We start from the raw sequence: 18,489 nt of genomic DNA, 5'->3' as shown, positions 1-18,489 counted from the left end.
GAGATTTGTGTGTGCCTGGTAAGCCAATTTGTGGAACACCATCAGGTTACTCTCAGGCAAGGAATATTCTTAGACACATAGCTCAGGGTGGCAACCAAACAGCCCCTTAATCCGTACAAAGAACGGGCAAGTGATAATGCATTTATCCATGTCCTTACTTATTGGGTGCTTCTAGCAAATTTATCTTCAATTTCATGTCCGATCCTCATTTTGCTGAGGTGTTCATCCCCAATCAGAATCAATACCGGTATGAAAAGAAGACGGATAATGCATTGTCGATTAACATTGCAGCCTAGATAGTATTTTTAAATTGTTAACAGGTAAAATAATATCATATTTAGATTCTACATATTTTTCTAATCAAATTTCATATATAACATGTTAAATTTGAGGATATGAGTATTTTAAAAAGCATTTGATATGTACTGTGGGTTTAATGTCAGGAACATCAGGGATTTTCTGAAAAATAGCATGAGGGACTAAGAATATATATTCCTTTTATTAGTAGGTATAGATTGTAGATAAACAATGTTATTTGAACCTTTCTTATTTCTGCCATATTAGAAAAAAAAAGTTTGGCTTGGTAACTTTGGCATGACCAACATGATAATATGGTATCAACAACATGATAACTATACCATGATAAGGTTGGTAACTACAATACGAGAAGGTAAAAGCATGGGGAAGTATGGTAATTTAACACAGTAATTATCGGTGAAATGTCTCAAAAACTTTTTCCCCTTGGATGAAAGATACCATATTGTTTAAACATAAGATATTAGTTATCAAGTTTGAGATGTATACATTATCATGCTATTTACACAAAAATTACCGGGTGCATGTTTTTCAACAAAAAAATACAGTGGCGTTTGTATGGGGGTTATCAACTTGCTATGTGTCTATTACCATGCTATTTACACAGAAATTACTGGGGCATCACCCCCCTTGCCACAGTCGCCACATTTACCAGGATCGGGTACAAAAGTTATCAAGTCTGTGATGTGTGAGTTATCATGTTATTTGCATAAGAGTTATCGTGGTATGGTTCAACAGCTCCTCCCACCTCTACCCTCGCCGACAAAGTTACCAGGATTGGGTACATAATTTATCATGTCTACAATGTGTAAGTTATCATGTTATTTCTTATTTGCATAGAAGTTACCATGGTATGTTTCAACGACTCCCCCCACCCCTACGCCCACCGACAAAGCTACCAGGACTGGGTACATAGTTTATCATGTCTATGATATGTGAGTTATCATGTTATTTGCATAGAAGTTACCGTGGTATGTTTCAATGACCCCCCCCACCCTACCCCCACCGACAAAGTTACCAGGAATGGGTACATAATTTATCATGTCTACGATGTGTGAGTTATCATGTTATTGAAGGAAATATGCCCTAGAGGCAATAATAAAGTTATTATTTATTTCCTTATTTCATGATAAATGTTTATTATTCATGCTAGAATTGTATTAACCGGAAACATAATACATGTGTGAATATATAGACAAACAGAGTGTCACTAGTATGCCTCTACTTGACTAGCTTGTTAATCAAAGATGATTATGTTTCCTAACCATGGACAAAGAGTTGTTATTTGATTAACGGGATCACATCATTAGTTGAATGATCTGATTGACATGACCCATTTCGTTAGCTTAGCACTCGATCGTTTAGTATGTTGCTATTGCTTTCTTCATGACTTATACATGTTCCTATGACTATGAGATTATGCAACTCCCGTTTACCGGAGGAACACTTTGTGTGCTACCAAACGTCACAACATAACTGGGTGATTATAAAGGTGCTCTACAGGTGTCTCCAAAGGTACTTGTTGGGTTGGCGTATTTTGAGATTAGGATTTGTCACTCCGAATGTCGGAGAGGTATCTCTGGGCCCTCTCGGTAATGCACATCACTTAAGCCTTGCAAGCATTGCAACTAATGAGTTAGTTGCGAGATGATGTATTACGGAACGAGTAAAGAGACTTGCCGGTAATGAGATTGAACTAGGTATTGGATACCGACGATCGAATCTCGGGCAAGTAACATACCGATGACAAAGGGAACAACGTATGTTGTTATGCGGTTTGACCGATAAAGATCTTCGTAGAATATGTAGGAACCAATATGGGCATCCAGGTCCCGCTATTGGTTATTGACCGGAGACGTGTCTCGGTCATGTCTACATTGTTCTCGAACCGTAGGGTCCGCACACTTAAGGTTTCGATGGCAGTTATATTATGAGTTTATGTATTTTGATGTACCGAAGGTTGTTCGGAGTCCCGGATGTGATCACGGACATGACGAGGAGTCTCGAAATGGTCGAGACGTAAAGATCGATATATTGGACGACTATATTCGGAGTTCGGAAAGGTTCCGAGTGATTCGGGTATTTTTTGGAGTACCGGAGAGTTACGAGAATTCGTATTAGGCCTCATTGGGCCATACGGGAAAGGAGAGAAAGGGCCAAAAGGGTGGCCGCACCCCTCCCCTTGGACTAGTCCGAATTGGACTAGGGAGGGGGGGGGGCGCCCCCTTCCTTCCTTCTCCTTCTCTCTTCCCTTTCCTTCTCTCCTACTCCTACTACATGGAAGGGTTCCTAGTTGGACTAGGAAAGGGGGAATCCTACTCCCGGTGGGAGTAGGACTCCCCTAGGGCGCGCCATAGAGAGGGCCGGCCCTCCCCTCCTCCACTCCTTTATATACGGGGGCAGGGGGCACCCCATAGACACACAAGTTGATTATTGAGATCGTTTCTTAGCCGTGTGCGGTGCCCCCTCCACGATATTACACCTCGGTCATATTGTAGCGGTGCTTAGGCGAAGACCTGCGACAGGAGAACATCAAGATCGTCACCACGCCGTCGTGCTGACGGAACTCCTCCCCGCGCCTCTGCTGGATCGGAGATCGGGGTGCGTCATCGAGCTGTACGTGTGTCAAGAACTCGGAGGTACCGGAGTAACGGTGCTTGGATCGGTTGGACCGGGAGGACGTACGACTACTTCCTCTATGTTGCGTCAACGCTTCCGCTTCGGTCTGCGAGGGTACGTAGACAACACTCTCCCCTCTCGTTGCTATGCATCACCATGATCTTGCGTGTGCGTAGGAAATTTTTTGAAATTACTACGTTCCCCAACAGTGGCATCCGAGCCTAGGTTTTTATGGTTTGATGTTATATGCACGAGTAGAACACAAGTGAGTTGTGGGCGATATAAGTCATACTGCTTACCAGCATGTCATACTTTGGTTCAGCGGTATTGTTGGATGAAGCGGCCCGGACCGACATTACGCGTACGCTTACGCGAGACTGGTTTTACCGCCGTGCTTTGCACACAGGTGACTAGCGGGTGTCAGTTTCTCCAACTTTAGTTGAACCGAGTGTGGCTACGCCCGGTCCTTGCGAAGGTTAAAACAGCATCAACTTGACAAACTATCGTTGTGGTTTTGATGCGTAGGTGAGATTGGTTCTTGCTTAAGCCCGTAGCAGCCACGTAAAATTTGCAACAACAAAGTAGAGGACGTTTAACTTATTTTTGCAGGGCATGTTGTGATGTGATATGGTCAAGACGTGATGAGATATAAGTTGTTGTATGAGATGATCATGTTTTGTTGAAGTTATCGGCAACTGGCAGAAGCCCTATGGTTGTCTCTTTGTTGCATAAGATGCAAGTGCCAAATAATTGCTTTACTTTATCGCTATGCGATAGCAATAGTTGCAAGAGCAATAGTTGGTGAGACGACCATGTGATGACACATTGATATAGATCAAGATGATGAAGATCATGGTGTCGTGCCGGTGACGATAAAGATCATGACAGTACTTTGGAGATGGAGATCAAAGGCGCAAGATGATCATGGCCATATCATGTCACATATTTTGATTGCATATGATGTTTATCTGTTATACATCTTATTCTTGCTTTGATTGACGGTAGCATTTTAAGATGATCTCTCACTAATTATCACGAAGTGTTCTCCCTGAGTATGCACCATTGCCAAAGTTCGTCGTGCCCAGACACCACGTGATGATCGGGTGTGATAAGCTCTACGTCCATCTACAACGGGTGCAAGCCAGTTTTGCACACGCGGAATACTCAGGTTAAACTTGACGAGCCTAGCATATGCAGATATGGCCTCGGAACACGGAGACCGAAAGGTCGAGCGTGAATCATATAGTAGACATGATCAACATGAGATGTTCACCATTGAAAACTAATTCATTTCACGTGATGATCGGTTATGGTTTAGTTGAATTTGGATCACGTGATCACTTAGAGGATTAGAGGGATGTCTATCTAAGTGGGAGTTCTTAAGTAATATGATTAATTGAACTTAAATTTATCATGAACTTAGTCCTGGTAGTATTTTGCAAATTATGTTGTAAATCAATAGCTTGCATTGTTGCTTTCATATGTTTATTTTGATATGTTCCTAGAGAAAATTGTGTTGAAAAATGTTAGTAGCAAAGATGCGGATTGGATCCGCGATCTGAGGTTTATCCTCATTGCTGCACAGAAGAATTATGTCCTTGATGCACCGCTAGGTGACAGACCTATTGCAGGAGCAGATGCAGACGTTATGAACGTTTGGCTAGCTCAATATGATGACTACTTGATAGTTTAGTGCACCATGCTTAACGGCTTAGAATCGGGGCTTCAAAGACGTTTTGAACGTCATGGACCATATGAGATGTTCCAGGAGTTGAAGTTAATATTTTAAGAAAATACCCGAGTTGAGAGATATGAAGTCTCCAACAAGTTCTATAGCTAAAAGATGGAGGAGAATCGCTCAACTAGTGAGCATGTGCTCAGATTGTCTGGGTACTTCAATCGCTTGAATCAAGTGGGAGTTAATCTTCCAGATAAGATAGTGATTGACAGAGTTCTCAGTCACCATCACCAAGTTAGTAGAACTTTGTGATGAACTATAGTATGCAAGGGATGACGAAAACGATTCCCGAGCTCTTCGTGATGTTGAAATCGACGAAGGTAGAAATCAAGAAAGAGCATCAAGTGTTGATGGTTGACAAGATCACTAGTTTCAAGAAAAGGGCAAAGGGATAGAAAGGGGAACTTCAAGTGGAAAGACAAGCAAGTTGTCACTCCTGCGAAGAAGCCCAAAGCTGAACCAAAGCCTAAAACTGAGTGCTTACACTGCAAAGGAAATGGTCACTGGAAGCGGAAATGCCCTAAATATTTGGTGGATAAGAAGGATGGCAAAGTGAACAAGGGTATATTTGATATACAGGTGTTTGATGTGTGCTTTACTAGTGTTTATAGTAGACCCTGAGTATTTGATACTTGTTCGGTTGCTAAGATTAGTAACTCGAAACAGGAGTTACAGAATAAACAAAGACTAGTTGAAGGGTGAAGTGACGATGTGTGTTGAAAGTAGTTTCAAGATTGATATGATCATCATCACACACTCCCTATACTTTCGGGATTAGTGTTGAACCTAAATAAATGTTATTTGGTGTTTGCGTTGAGCATGAATATGATTTGATCGTGTTTATTGCAAAACGGTTATTCATTCAAGTAAGAGAATAAACTGTTATTCTGTTTACATGAATAAAACCTTATATGGTTACACACCCAATGAAAATGGTTCATTGGATCTCGATCGTAGTGATACACATATTCATAATATTGAAACCAAAAGATACAAAGTTAATAATGATAGTGTAACTTATTTGTGGCACTGCCGTTTAGGTCATATTGGTGTAAAGCGCATAAAGAAACTCCATGCTGATGGGATTTTGGAATCACTTGATTATGAATCACTTGATGCTTGCGAACCATGCCTCATGGGCAAGATGACTAAGACTCCGTTCTCCGGAACAATGGAGCGAGCAACTGACTTATTGAAAATAATACATACTGATGTATGCGATCCAATGAGTGTTATGGCTCGCGGTGGGTATTGTTATTTTTTGACCTTCACAGATGATTTGAGCAGATATGGGTATATCTACTTGATGAAACATAAGTCTGAAATAGTTGAAAGGTTCAAAGAATTTCAGAGTGAAGTGGAAAAATCATCGTAACAAGAAAAATAAAGTTTCTACGATCTGATCGCGGAGACAAATATTTGAGTTACGAGTTTGGTCTTCAATTAAAACAATGTGGAATAGTTTCACAAATTCATGCCACCTGGAACACCACATCATAATGGTGTGTCCGAACGTCATAACCGTACTTTATTGGATATAGTACAATCTATGATGTTTCTTACCGATTTACCAATATCGTTTTGGGATCATGCATTAGAGACAAATGCATTCACGTTAAATAGGGCACCATCTATATCCGTTGAGACGACACTATATGAACTTTGGTTTAGCAAGAAACCAAAGTTGTCGTTTCTTAAAGTTTGGGGTTGCGATGCTTATGTGAAAAAGTTTCATCCTGATAAGCTCGAACCCAAATCGGAGAAATATGTCTTCATAGGATACCCAAAGGAGACTATTGGGTACACCTTCTATCACAGATCCGAAGGCAAGACATTCGTTGCTAAAAATGGATCCTTTCTAGAGAAGGAGTTTCTCTCGAAAGAAGTGAGTGGGAGGAAAGTAGAACTTGATGAGGTAACAGTACCAGCTCCCTTATTGGAAAGTAGTTCATCACAGAAATTGGTTCCTGTGACACCTACACCAATTAGTGAGGAAGTTAATGATGATGATCATGAAACTTCAGATCAAGTTGTTACCGAACTTCGTAGATCAACCAGAGTAAGATCCGCACCAGAGTGGTACGGTAATCCTATTATGGAAGTCATGCTACTAGATCATGATGAACCTACGAACTATGAAGAAGTGATGGTGAGCCCAGATTCCGCAAAATGGTTTGAGGCCATGAAATTTGAGATATGATCCATGTATGAGAACAAAGTATGGACTTTGATGGATTTGCCCGATGATCGGCAAACCATAGAAAATAAATGGATCTTCAAGAGGAAGACGGACGCTGATAGTAGTGTTACTATCTACAAAGCTAGACTTGTCGAAAAAGGTTTTTGACAAAGTTCAAGATGTTGAATACAATGAGATTTTCTCACTCGTATCGATGCTTAAAAGTCTGTCCGAATCATATTAGCAATTGCCGCATTTTATGAAATCTGGCAAATGGATAAACAAAACTGCATTCCTTAATGGAGTTATTAAAGAAGAGTTGTATGTGATGCAACCAAGAGGTTTTGTCGATCCTAAAAGTGTTAACAAAATGTGCATCTATGGACTGGTGCAAGCATCTCGGAGTTGGAATATACGCTTTGATAAGTTGATCAAAGCATATAGTTTATACAGACTTGCAGTGAAGCCTGTATTTACTAGAAAGTGAGTGAGAGCACTACAGCATTTTTGATAAGTATATGTGAATGACATATTGTAGATCGGAAATAATGTAGAATTATTCTGCAAAGCATAAAGGAGTGTTTGAAAGGAGTTTTTCAAAGAAAGACCTCGGTGAAGCTGCTTACATATTGAGCATCAAGATCTATAGAGATAGATCAAGACGCTTGATAAGTTTTTTGAATGAGTACATACCTTGACAAGATTTTGAAGTAGTTCAAAATGGAACAGTCAAAGAAAGAGTTCTTGCCTATGTTACAAGGTGTAAAATTGAGTAAGACTCAAAACCCGACCACGGCAGAAGATAGAAAGAGAATGAAAGTCATTCCCTATGCCTTGGCCATAGGTTCTATAAAGTATGCCATGCTGTGTATCAGATCTATTGTATACCCTGCACTGAGTTTGGCAAGGGAGTACAATAGTGATCTAGGAGTAGATCACTGGACAGCGGTCAAAATTATCCTTAGTGGAATAAGGATATGTTTCTCAATTATGGAAGTGACAAAAGGTTCGTCGTAAAGGGTTACGTCAATGCAAGTTTTGACACCGATCTGGATGACTCTAAGTCTCGATCTAGATACATATTGAAAGTGAGAGCAATTAGCTAGAGCAGCTCCGTGCAGAGCATTGTAGACATAGAAAATTGCAAAATACATAATGGATCTGAATGTGAAAGATCCATTGACTAAGATTCTCTCACAAGCAAAACATGATCACACCTTAGTACTCTTTGGGTGTTAATCACATAACGATGTGAACTAGATTACTGAATCTAGTAAACCCTTTGGGTGTTGGTCACATGACGATGTGAACTATGGGTGTTAATCACATGATGATGTGAACTATCGATGTTAATCACATGGTGATGTGATCTAGATTATTGACTCTAATGCAAGTGGGAGACTGAAGGAAATATGCCCTAGAGGCAATAATAAAGTTATTATTTATTTCCTTATTTCATGATAAATGTTTATTATTCATGCTAGAATTGTATTAACCGGAAACATAATACATGTGTGAATATATAGACAAACAGAGTGTCACTAGTATGCCTCTACTTGACTAGCTTGATAATCAAAGATGGTTATGTTTCCTAACCATGGACAAAGAGTTGTTATTTGATTAACGGGATCACATCATTAGTTGAATGATCTGATTGACATGACCCATTCCGTTAGCTTAGCACCCGATCGTTTAGTATGTTGCTATTGCTTTCTTCATGACTTATACATGTTTCTATGACTATGAGATTATGCAACTCCCGTTTACCGGAGGAACACTTTGTGTGCTACCAAACGCCACAAGTAACTGGGTGATTATAAAGGTGCTCTACAGGTGTCTCCAAAGGTACTTGTTGGGTTGGCGTATTTCGAGATTAGGATTTGTCACTCCGAATGTCGGAGAGGTATCTCTGGGCCCTCTCGGTAATGCACATCACTTAAGCCTTGCAAGCATTCCAACTAATGAGTTAGTTGCGAGATGATGTATTACGGAACGAGTAAAGAGACTTGCCGGTAACGAGATTGAACTAGGTATTGGATACCGACGATCGAATCTCGGGCAAGTAACATACCGATGACAAAGGGAACAACGTATGTTGTTATGCGGTTTGACCGATAAAGATCTTCGTAGAATTTGTAGGAACCAATATGAGCATCTAGGTCCCGCTATTGGTTATTGACCGGAGACGTGTCTCGGTCATGTCTACATTGTTCTCGAACCGTAGGGTCCGCACACTTAAGGTTTCGATGACAGTTATATTATGAGTTTATGTATTTTGATGTACCGAAGGTTGTTCGGAGTCCCGGATGTGATCACGGACATAACGAGGAGTCTCGAAATGGTCGAGACGTAAAGATCAATATATTGGACGACTATATTCGGAGTTCGGAAAGGTTCCGAGTGATTCGGGTATTTTTCGGAGTACCGGAGAGTTACGGGAATTCGTATTGGGCCTCATTGAGCCATACGGGAAAGGAGAGAAAGGGCCAAAAGGGTGGCCGCACCCCTCCCCTTGGACTAGTCCGAATTGGACTAGGGAGGGGGGGCGCCCCCTTACTTCCTTTTCCTTCTCTCTTCCCTTTCCTTCTCTCCTACTCCTACTACATGGAAGGGTTCCTAGTTGGACTAGGAAAGGGGGAATCCTACTCCCGGTGGGAGTAGGACTCCCCTAGGGCGCGCCATAGAGAGGGCCGGCCCTCCCCTCCTCCACTCCTTTATATACGGGGGCAGGGTGCACCCCATAGACACATAAGTTGATTATTGAGATCGTTTCTTAGCCGTGTGCGGTGCCCCCCTCCACGATATTACACCTCGGTCATATTGTAGCGGTGCTTAGGCGAAGCCCTGCGACAGGAGAACATCAAGATCGTCACCACGCCGTCGTGCTGACGGAACTCCTCCCCGTGCCTCTGCTGGATCGGAGATCGGGGTGCGTCATCGAGCTGTACGTGTGTCAAGAACTCGGAGGTACCGGAGTAACGGTGCTTGGATCGGTTGGACCGGGAGGACGTACGACTACTTCCTCTACGTTGCGTCAACGCTTCCGCTTCGGTCTACGAGGGTACGTAGACAACACTCTCCCCTCTCGTTGCTATGCATCACCATGATCTTGCGTGTGCGTAGGAATTTTTTTGAAATTACTATGTTCCCCAACAGTTATTTGCATAGAAGTTACCGTGGTACGTTTCAACGACACCCCCACCCCGACCCCTCCGACAAAGTTATCAGGTGTACCATGTATGAGTTATCATGTTATTTGCACAGAAGTTACCGTGGTATGTTTCAAAAACTCCCCATCCCCACCCTTGCGGACATAGTTTTCAGGACCAGGGTACATAAGTTATTAGGTCCGTGAAGTGTCGATTACTTGGTTATTCACACAAAAGTTACCGGAGGGATATTTACAAAAGAAAAATATCACAACTCTGCGGTGCATAAGCTCTAATCACGTTAGTTCGATGACCGTACCTGTAAAGATCTCATTACACAAGTTCCCCCGACAAATCTCTTTTACCAAGCCTCTCTTGGATACAATGCTCAGATTTTCTAGTGTGATCACATGTCTATAAATTAGATCTCAATTAGTCAAATCACACAAATGATTAGATAGTCTAGTGGTTATCTTTCTGATTCCTCAATAGAGAGGTCGAAGGTTCAAATCCCACCTGCGACAATCTTGTGGAAAACCATACCTTCTCTCCATCCTTAAAAGGTGATAAAAAATCAAGCGTGTATCTTCCTCCTTAAATGAGTATTGAAAACCTTACCTAAATTAGGGGGGAAATCTATGAGAATTAAAAATCATCCTTAATTCACAGGAAAAAAAATATATCTGCTTTAATGATAATTGAAACCGTCCTTAAATCACGGGAGAAGATTCTGGGCGCGAGGAAATTAGGAAGGATCGCGCGAGAGCAGAAGCGAATCAAGCGGCTCCAGAATTGTGCGGATCTGTGGCTAACTTCCGGTCGACTGGAGTTAGCTTTCTCGACAACAAAAATCCTCGTGGCTCTGGTTGTTTCATGACTCTGGTTGTCACAACATCACATCACACTACTAACACACATGATTCAGGTAGAAAAAAATCAGTAACAAAGTCTGGAAAAAAATCATGCCATGATCTGCCACCCCAAAACAACACGTAGGGCATGATTGTATCAGGCAGAAAAACTGGACCCAAAATAATGGATCCCAATCTTCAACACATCATCAAACAAACAGAACTAGTACCTCCGAGCCAGACTGCGCGCCTGGGAGAGGGCGGCTGTGCAAACAACTAATTTTCCCCCTCTAGCTAGGGTTCTCTGTCCTCTCGTTGCCGGCGGTGACGTAGAGATATCCTGTGACACTAATCCTCTGCGTGCTCTCTGGTCCCTCTCTCGGGCTGATCAAGGGGCAGCCGTGCGCTGCTACCCACCCTTGAAGGGGACCGAGTTCTCGGGAGAGTTAGGGGTCTAGAGTTAACCTCGCTGGAAGGCGTAGGTTTCTTTCTGTTCCGATCTCGGTTACCATGGCGAGCAACAGCAGCACTTCTGCTTCAGGCAAAGGGAAGGGAAAGCTTGAAGATCTGATGAAGGAGCTTGCACTGGATGAAGGCGATCTGGATGATGTGGTATTTGACGATGAAGACGGCCCAGCGGAGGAGGATCTTCGCTGGATGATCTTGGCTCGTGTCCACATGGATAAAGAGTTCAGTAACTACTGGTTCTTCCGTACCATGCGGGCGGCGTGGGATCTGGCGAGGGAGGTGAAGATCAAAACCCTAGAGGACAACTTGTTCATGATGAAATTTGATTGCCTTGGGGATTGCGAGACGGTGACGCAAGGGGGGCCGTGGCACTACAAGAGTAATCCTGTCATCATTGCCCCCTATGATGGTTTCACCAAACCCTCCACCATTGAACTATTCACTTTCGATGTTTGGGCTCGGATCATTGACCTACCACCGGCATACCATGGCAAGGTGAAGGCCCTAGCTTCAAAGCTCGGGGAATATGTGGATTCAGAACCTTCATCATTTGATTTTGATGGGAACTTCTATAGGGTCAGAATTAAACTGGATGTGCGCAACCCACTCAAGAAGGCTACCTCTATCATCCGTGGGGGGGAGCGTGAGATCTTTGTTGTGCGGTATGAAAAGCTTCCGGACTGGTGCCAGGTGTGTGGCATGATGGGACACCAATTCAAGGAACACGGGGACGGGGTGCATGCTCCTTCTGCCCTAGTTTACAAGAACTTGCGTGCACCGGCCACTACCAGCTGGGCTACAAAGAGAAGGTTCAATAAGCAGCAGCAGCCGAAGAGTTCGGGTGCAGCAACATCAGGCGAATCAGATGGGATGCTCAGGGGTCGAAGCAACAGATGGATGCCAATTTGGATGATCTAGACAAGAACCGCAAGCGTTCGTCTGAAGCTGTTCTGCCAGAAAAAGTGCCATAAGTTACAGGGATGGAAATAGTCCCGGTAGCCAAAGGGAATACAGGTGTGGCGGCGGCCCCCATCAGCCCGCCACCAAAGCAGGACCCCAAGCGTCCCAGAACCACGCTACCGGCTGAGAAGGACAACACGGGAGCAAAGAAAGGTCATGCTGGAAAAAATACCATAGCTGCACAATTGGCGGCCTCCCCGGCGGAGGGCCGCCGGGCGCAATGAATCTATTAAGCTGGAACTGTCGCGGGATTGGCAACGCCCTGACAGTTCAAGAGCTACGCGAACTCGCGAAAAAGATTGCCCCTAGAGTACTTTGTATCGTCGAAACCCAGATTAGCGGGGAAAGAGCGGAGATGTTAAAAAGTACTATAGGCTATGATAATTCATTTGCTGTAAGCTCCTCTGGGAGGAGTGGAGGATTGGCAATTTTTTGGAATGATGAAATAAAGCTTGAGAATTTAGGTTACTCGAGATATCACATTGATGTTAAATTAGCATGCTTGGGGGCGACCCGTGGAGATTCACGTGCATCTACGGGGAGGCCCAAACTCATTTACGTCACCAAACGTGGAGCACAATGACGAACCTTGCAGCCCTACAGGATCTCCCTTGGGTTTGCATGGGGGATTTTAACGAGGTACTAAAGCAGGATGAGCATGATGGCATTGGCTCTAGGAGCCAATCACAGATCCAAGGTTTTCGTGACGCGGTGGACGTGTGCGGATTAACTAATCTTGGCTTCACAGGCACAAGCTGGACCTATGAGAAGAAAGTGACTGGGGTACATACACGCGTGTTCGGCTGGATAGGGCGCTTGGAACTGTTGACTGGTGCGAACAATTTCCTAGTGCGATGGTGGAACATCTCACTGCCGCCACATCAGATCACTCTCCCATCCTGCTACAACTGGCTCCGAGGGTGCCCGGCGATAGAGAAGAAAAACGTTTTCGCTATGAGGTAATGTGGGACACGCACTCAGAGTTGAAACCCACCATACTTTTAGCCTGGGAGCCGGCTGGAAACAATCTAACGGCCACTGAAGTAAGAGCAAAACTAGATGCATTATCACGTAACTTGGGAGATTGGTCAAAAGCCAGCTTTGGAAGTGTACGTGGTGAGATCAGGAGTTTAAAAAGGGAGCTGGAACGTCTCCGCAGCGACGTACAGAGAGTTGGCCCGTCTCATGCTGAAGTCAAAATTAATGACAAGCTAATTGAACTTTACATGCGGGAAGAATTAATGTGGAGACAGAGATCTCGTGTGCAGTGGCTTTCGGAGGGTGACCGGAATACCCATTTTTTCCACATGCGTGCTTCTATGAGGAGGAGGAAGAATCTTATTAAGGCACTACAACGAGCAGATGGGCAGCTGACTGAGGACATGACGGAGATGCAACAACTAGCGTTAGAGTTCTACAAGAATTTGTACACGTCAGAAGGTACACAGGGGGTAGACGAAGTGCTCCAGAATGTCCCCGCCAAAGTTACGCATGCGATGAACGAAATCCTAATGGCGCCATATGTCGAGAAGGAGGTCAAAACGGCTTTGTTCCAAATGTTCCCTACCAAGGCATCGGGGCCTGATGGATTTCCGGCTCACTTTTTCCAAAGACATTGGGATATCTGTGGCGATGCAGTAACAAGAGCTGTGCTTGGAATTGTCAGGGGAGTAGAGAGTCCAGAATGTCTAAATGATACATTGCTAGTTCTAATACCCAAGGTATCTAATCCTACCCTGTTGTCTCAGTTTCGCCCCATTAGCTTATGCAATGTTTTTTACAAAATTGCTTCCAAAGTACTGGCAAATCGGTTAAAGGTCATATTACCGGACATTATTTCGGAGGAACAATCAGCTTTCGTACCGGGACGGCTCATCACGGATAACATTATCTCGGCGTACGAATGCTTACATTTTATGAAACGAAGCAGGTCGAAGAATAACAACTACTGTGCACTTAAGCTTGATATGATGAAGGCATATGACAGAGTTGAATGGAGCTATCTCAGGTCAATCATGGAGAAACTGGGATTTGCTATGCCATGGATTAATGTGGTCATGAACATGGTGAGTTCTGTATCTTTTTCAGTGATGTTTAATGGAAAAAGGTCAGAGGAGTTCAAACCTACACGGGGTATTCTACAGGGAGATCCAATCTCTCCATATCTCTTCTTGTTGGCAGCAGAGGGCCTTTCGTGCCTCTTAAAATCACAACAATCATCCCAGCTAAGCGGCATTAAGGTGGCGCCTTCGGCACCGTCGGTGAACCACCTTTTATTCGCGGATGACAGCCTGCTGTTTTTCAGGGCGAGTATTGATGGAGCAGAGGAGGTATCAAACCTATTGGAGTCCTATTGTTTGGCATCGGGACAGAGAATCAATAGAAGTAAATCATCGATATTTTTCAGTAAGGGGACACCGGAGATAGTACGCACTGCGGTCAAGGGCTTCCTTCAGGTACCAAATGAGTCTTTGAGTGACAGATACTTGGGGATGCCCACTGATGTGGGACATTCCAAAAGAGGTACTTCCAAATTTTTGAGTGACCGGGTGTGGGACAAGGTAAAGGGATGGATGAGCAAGTGTTTGTCGGCAGGAGGCAAGGAAGTCCTCATAAAATCTGTAGCTCAGTCTATCCCTGTTTATTCCATGTCTTGCTTCAAGCTGCCAAGGGGCTTATGTGATCATATCAAATCCATTATCCGGAAGTTCTGGTGGGGTTGCAAGCAAGGAGAATGTAAACCAGCTTGGGTGTCCTGGGACGTAATGACAAGACCTAAACACTTGGGTGGTTTAGGGTTTCGTGACATGGAATTGTTCAATCTTGCGCTGTTAGCAAGGCAGGCCTGGAGGATTTTGCATGAACCCTCGACCCTGAGTGCCAGAATTCTGAAGGCGGCCTATTTTCCAGCGTGTACGATTTTGGAGGCTGAGTTAGGTTCTCGCCCATCCCAGGTGTGGCGCGCCATCCTCGAAGGGAGGGATGTCCTGAAACAAGGGGTTATACGACGGATTGGTAATGGTCAGACCACGAACATTTGGACAGATAACTGGATTCCAAAAGAAACCATACCAAGGCCGATCACGTCCCTTGTGCAAAACCCGCCGACTATGGTGGCAGAGCTTCTGTCACCGGCTACTGGTACGTGGAATGAGACTTTGGTTCGTTCGGTGTTTATTCGTTTTGATGCGGATGCAATCTTGAAAATTCCTATTTGTACACGCAACACCGAGGACCTTCGGGCGTGGTTCCCAGAGAAAAAAAGGAAACTTCACTGTCAGCTCTGTGTACAAATTTCTATCAAAAACCAAACTCCAGCGGGTGGACTGGTTGGAAGGTAGAAGTGGAACATCAAGTATGGCAGATGAGAAGTCATGGACTGAGTTGTGGAAAATTGCGGTGCCCTCGAAGATTAAAGTTTTCCTATGGAGGCTGGCTCGTCACTCGCTTCCTACTACGGATGTACTTCATCATCGAAATATGGCTACTCAGAATGCATGCCCATTATGTGGTGCTGAAGACTCATGGAGGCACGCTTTGCTATCATGCTCCATGTCAAGGTGTGTGTGGGCTTTGGCCGACGATGAACTCGTCTCTAAGATGTCTGAGCTTCAAGATTCTAGCGCCAAGGTGTGGCTGTTCGAGCTATCTAAATTGTTAGACCACACGAGCTTCACTAATATGGCTGTTACATTATGGGCAATGTGGTTTGCGAGAAGGAAGGTTGTTTATGAGGGGATTTTTCAAAGCCCGCAGCAAACTATTGGGTTCGTGAACACCTTCATAGCTGAACTGAACCAAATTACAGTGAGCCGGGCTACGGTCGATACGCCGAGAGTTATCCAAGCACAACCGAACTTGTGGCTACCTCCAGCACAGGGCATGATGAAGTTGAATGTGGATGCAGCCATAGTGAGAGGCGGACGAGGAGGGGTGGCTGCAGCTGTATGTCGCAGCAGCGATGGCTACCTTGGATCGTCGGCGATTGTCTACAGCGGTACGACGGACCCAGTGATTCTCGAAACATATGCTTGCAGGGAAGCGCTATCACTAGCCGAGGATCTCGCTATTCAGAGCCTCATGGTGGCCTCAGATTGCCAGGGGGTCATCAACGACATCAAATTGGGGACTAGGGGTCCTCATGCAGCTATCATACATGAAATAATAGCTCGTAGTTCTAGTTTTTTTCCTGCAGTTTTGTGCATGAGCGTAGAAATCATAATTTTGAGGCTCACAATCTCGCCAAATTTGCTTGTAATTTAGACATAGGTAGACATGTTTGGTTGGGTGTCCCTCATGACCCAAATCTTGTACCTATGAACATCATTTCGAATCAATAAAGTCGGCGAGATTTCTCAAAAAAAATAAATCAAACAAACAGAACTGAAAAATCTAGGGACTATGGCAAAAAAATAACCTGGGCATTACGGCGCATCTACAAAAAGGGACAAAAAGCACCACGGGCGAACTTCCTCACCCCATAGCTACTCCGACGAGCCTCAGATGAACTCCTCTGCCACCGAACCTAGCAGCACTGAAGAGTGCACAAACCCACACCCCCGCCTCCGACGTAGTAGCGGGCGACGAGCACCCTCAACCCCGCCACCAACCCACCCTTCCTACGTAGCAGCTCCGACGAGCACAATCCCACCCCTCTCCTCCCCTTCGTCGAATGAATCATCCGATGCAGATCACATTTTGGGATGAATTTAGGGTCAAGAATCTAAAATACCGGTGTCTGGGTCATCGGCGACCCTGGTCCGCGATGACGATGCACGTGCCTCCGCTCCCCCTTCTCCCGTCGTCTTCGTCGCCTCGCCGCCACGATGAGCTTGAAGCCCCAAAAGCGTGAAGTATCAAACTCGAAGAGCAGATCCGAATTATTTTAGCAAATTTGAAGTTTTTTTATTTGAAAAAATGGCTTGTTCTGTGAAACGCAAACACATTCCAAATTTGTGAACAAAATTTTAAGAACTGAAACATTTTCAAAAACAAGTTTTTTTAAACAGGAACATTTTTTGAAATTCCAAAACAATATTTGGAAACGCGAACATATTTTGAAATTCCTGAAGAAAATCTGAAAACTTGAACATTTTTCGACATTTCTGAACAGTTTTTTAAACTCTTGAAAAAAATTGAAAATATGAACATTTTTGAAAAATGTGATTTTTTTTGAAATACCAAACATTTTTTAAAAGTTGTGAAAAAATTGAACAAAAACATTAAAAAAATTTAGAAAACCAAGAACATTTTTTTGAAATTCCGAAACTCTTTTGAATTTATGAACATCTTTTGAAAATACGGCCATCTTTTGAAATTTTGAACATTTTTAAATAGCACAAACATTTCTTTTAAAATTTCAGAACAAATTTTCGAAATGTGAATTTTAAAAAAGAAAATTAAACAGTGAAAATGAAAAATAAATGAAAAAAGAAAAAGGAAAGGAAAAGAAAAGAAAAAAGTAAGAAGAAAAAGAAACAAAAACATAAAAAACATATGAAAAACCGTGAAAAGCAAGAAACGAACAGGAAAACAAGTGAAAGAAATAAAATCCGGTTCAGGGCACTTTCTAGAAGGTTCACTAAACAAGAAAACACTGGTCGGGAAACTCAAGTTTTCCAAAATCAAAAAGGTTGCAACCATTAATGGGCCAGTCTAGGTAACCGTGCGATCCCCGAGCTCTGTGCGAAAGATCCACACCTCGACGCAGAATGCGTCAAATAGGATTTCCTCGGAAGTATTTCACGGAGGACGCTTTGTTGAACAAACATGCACTACAGCTAATCTGAATGTCGTTCATGTTTTTGCGCCAAACCTGACCAAACTGGCGGGCCAGGCACAACAAGGCCCGGCCGAGCACACTTAGTACACGGGCCGTGCCGGGTCAGCAGGCAGGTGTGCTGACCTTCGTGGGACCTCCTATTAGGCGCCTTCAGCGCCGCGCAAACTAACTGGCGCCTGCAGCAGTGACTGGATGGGCCGGCCCACAATAGCGTTGCGCGAAAAAAGCACGGCCAAAAAACTGCTTCACGGAGGACGCTTTGTTGAACAAACATGCACTACAGCTAATCTCACGGCCCGCTGCTGTCTAGATTTGCCCATGGATGATGCGATGGGCATGTCGTGCAAGTTTCAGCTGAATGTCGTTCGTGTTTTTGCGCCAAACCTGACCAAACTGGCGGGCCAGGCACAACACGGCCCGGCCGAGCA

This window comes from Triticum dicoccoides, chromosome 5B (genome assembly GCF_002162155.2).
Source record: "Triticum dicoccoides isolate Atlit2015 ecotype Zavitan chromosome 5B, WEW_v2.0, whole genome shotgun sequence".
NCBI lineage: Eukaryota > Viridiplantae > Streptophyta > Magnoliopsida > Poales > Poaceae > Triticum > Triticum dicoccoides.
This window is presented reverse-complemented; position numbering follows the sequence as displayed.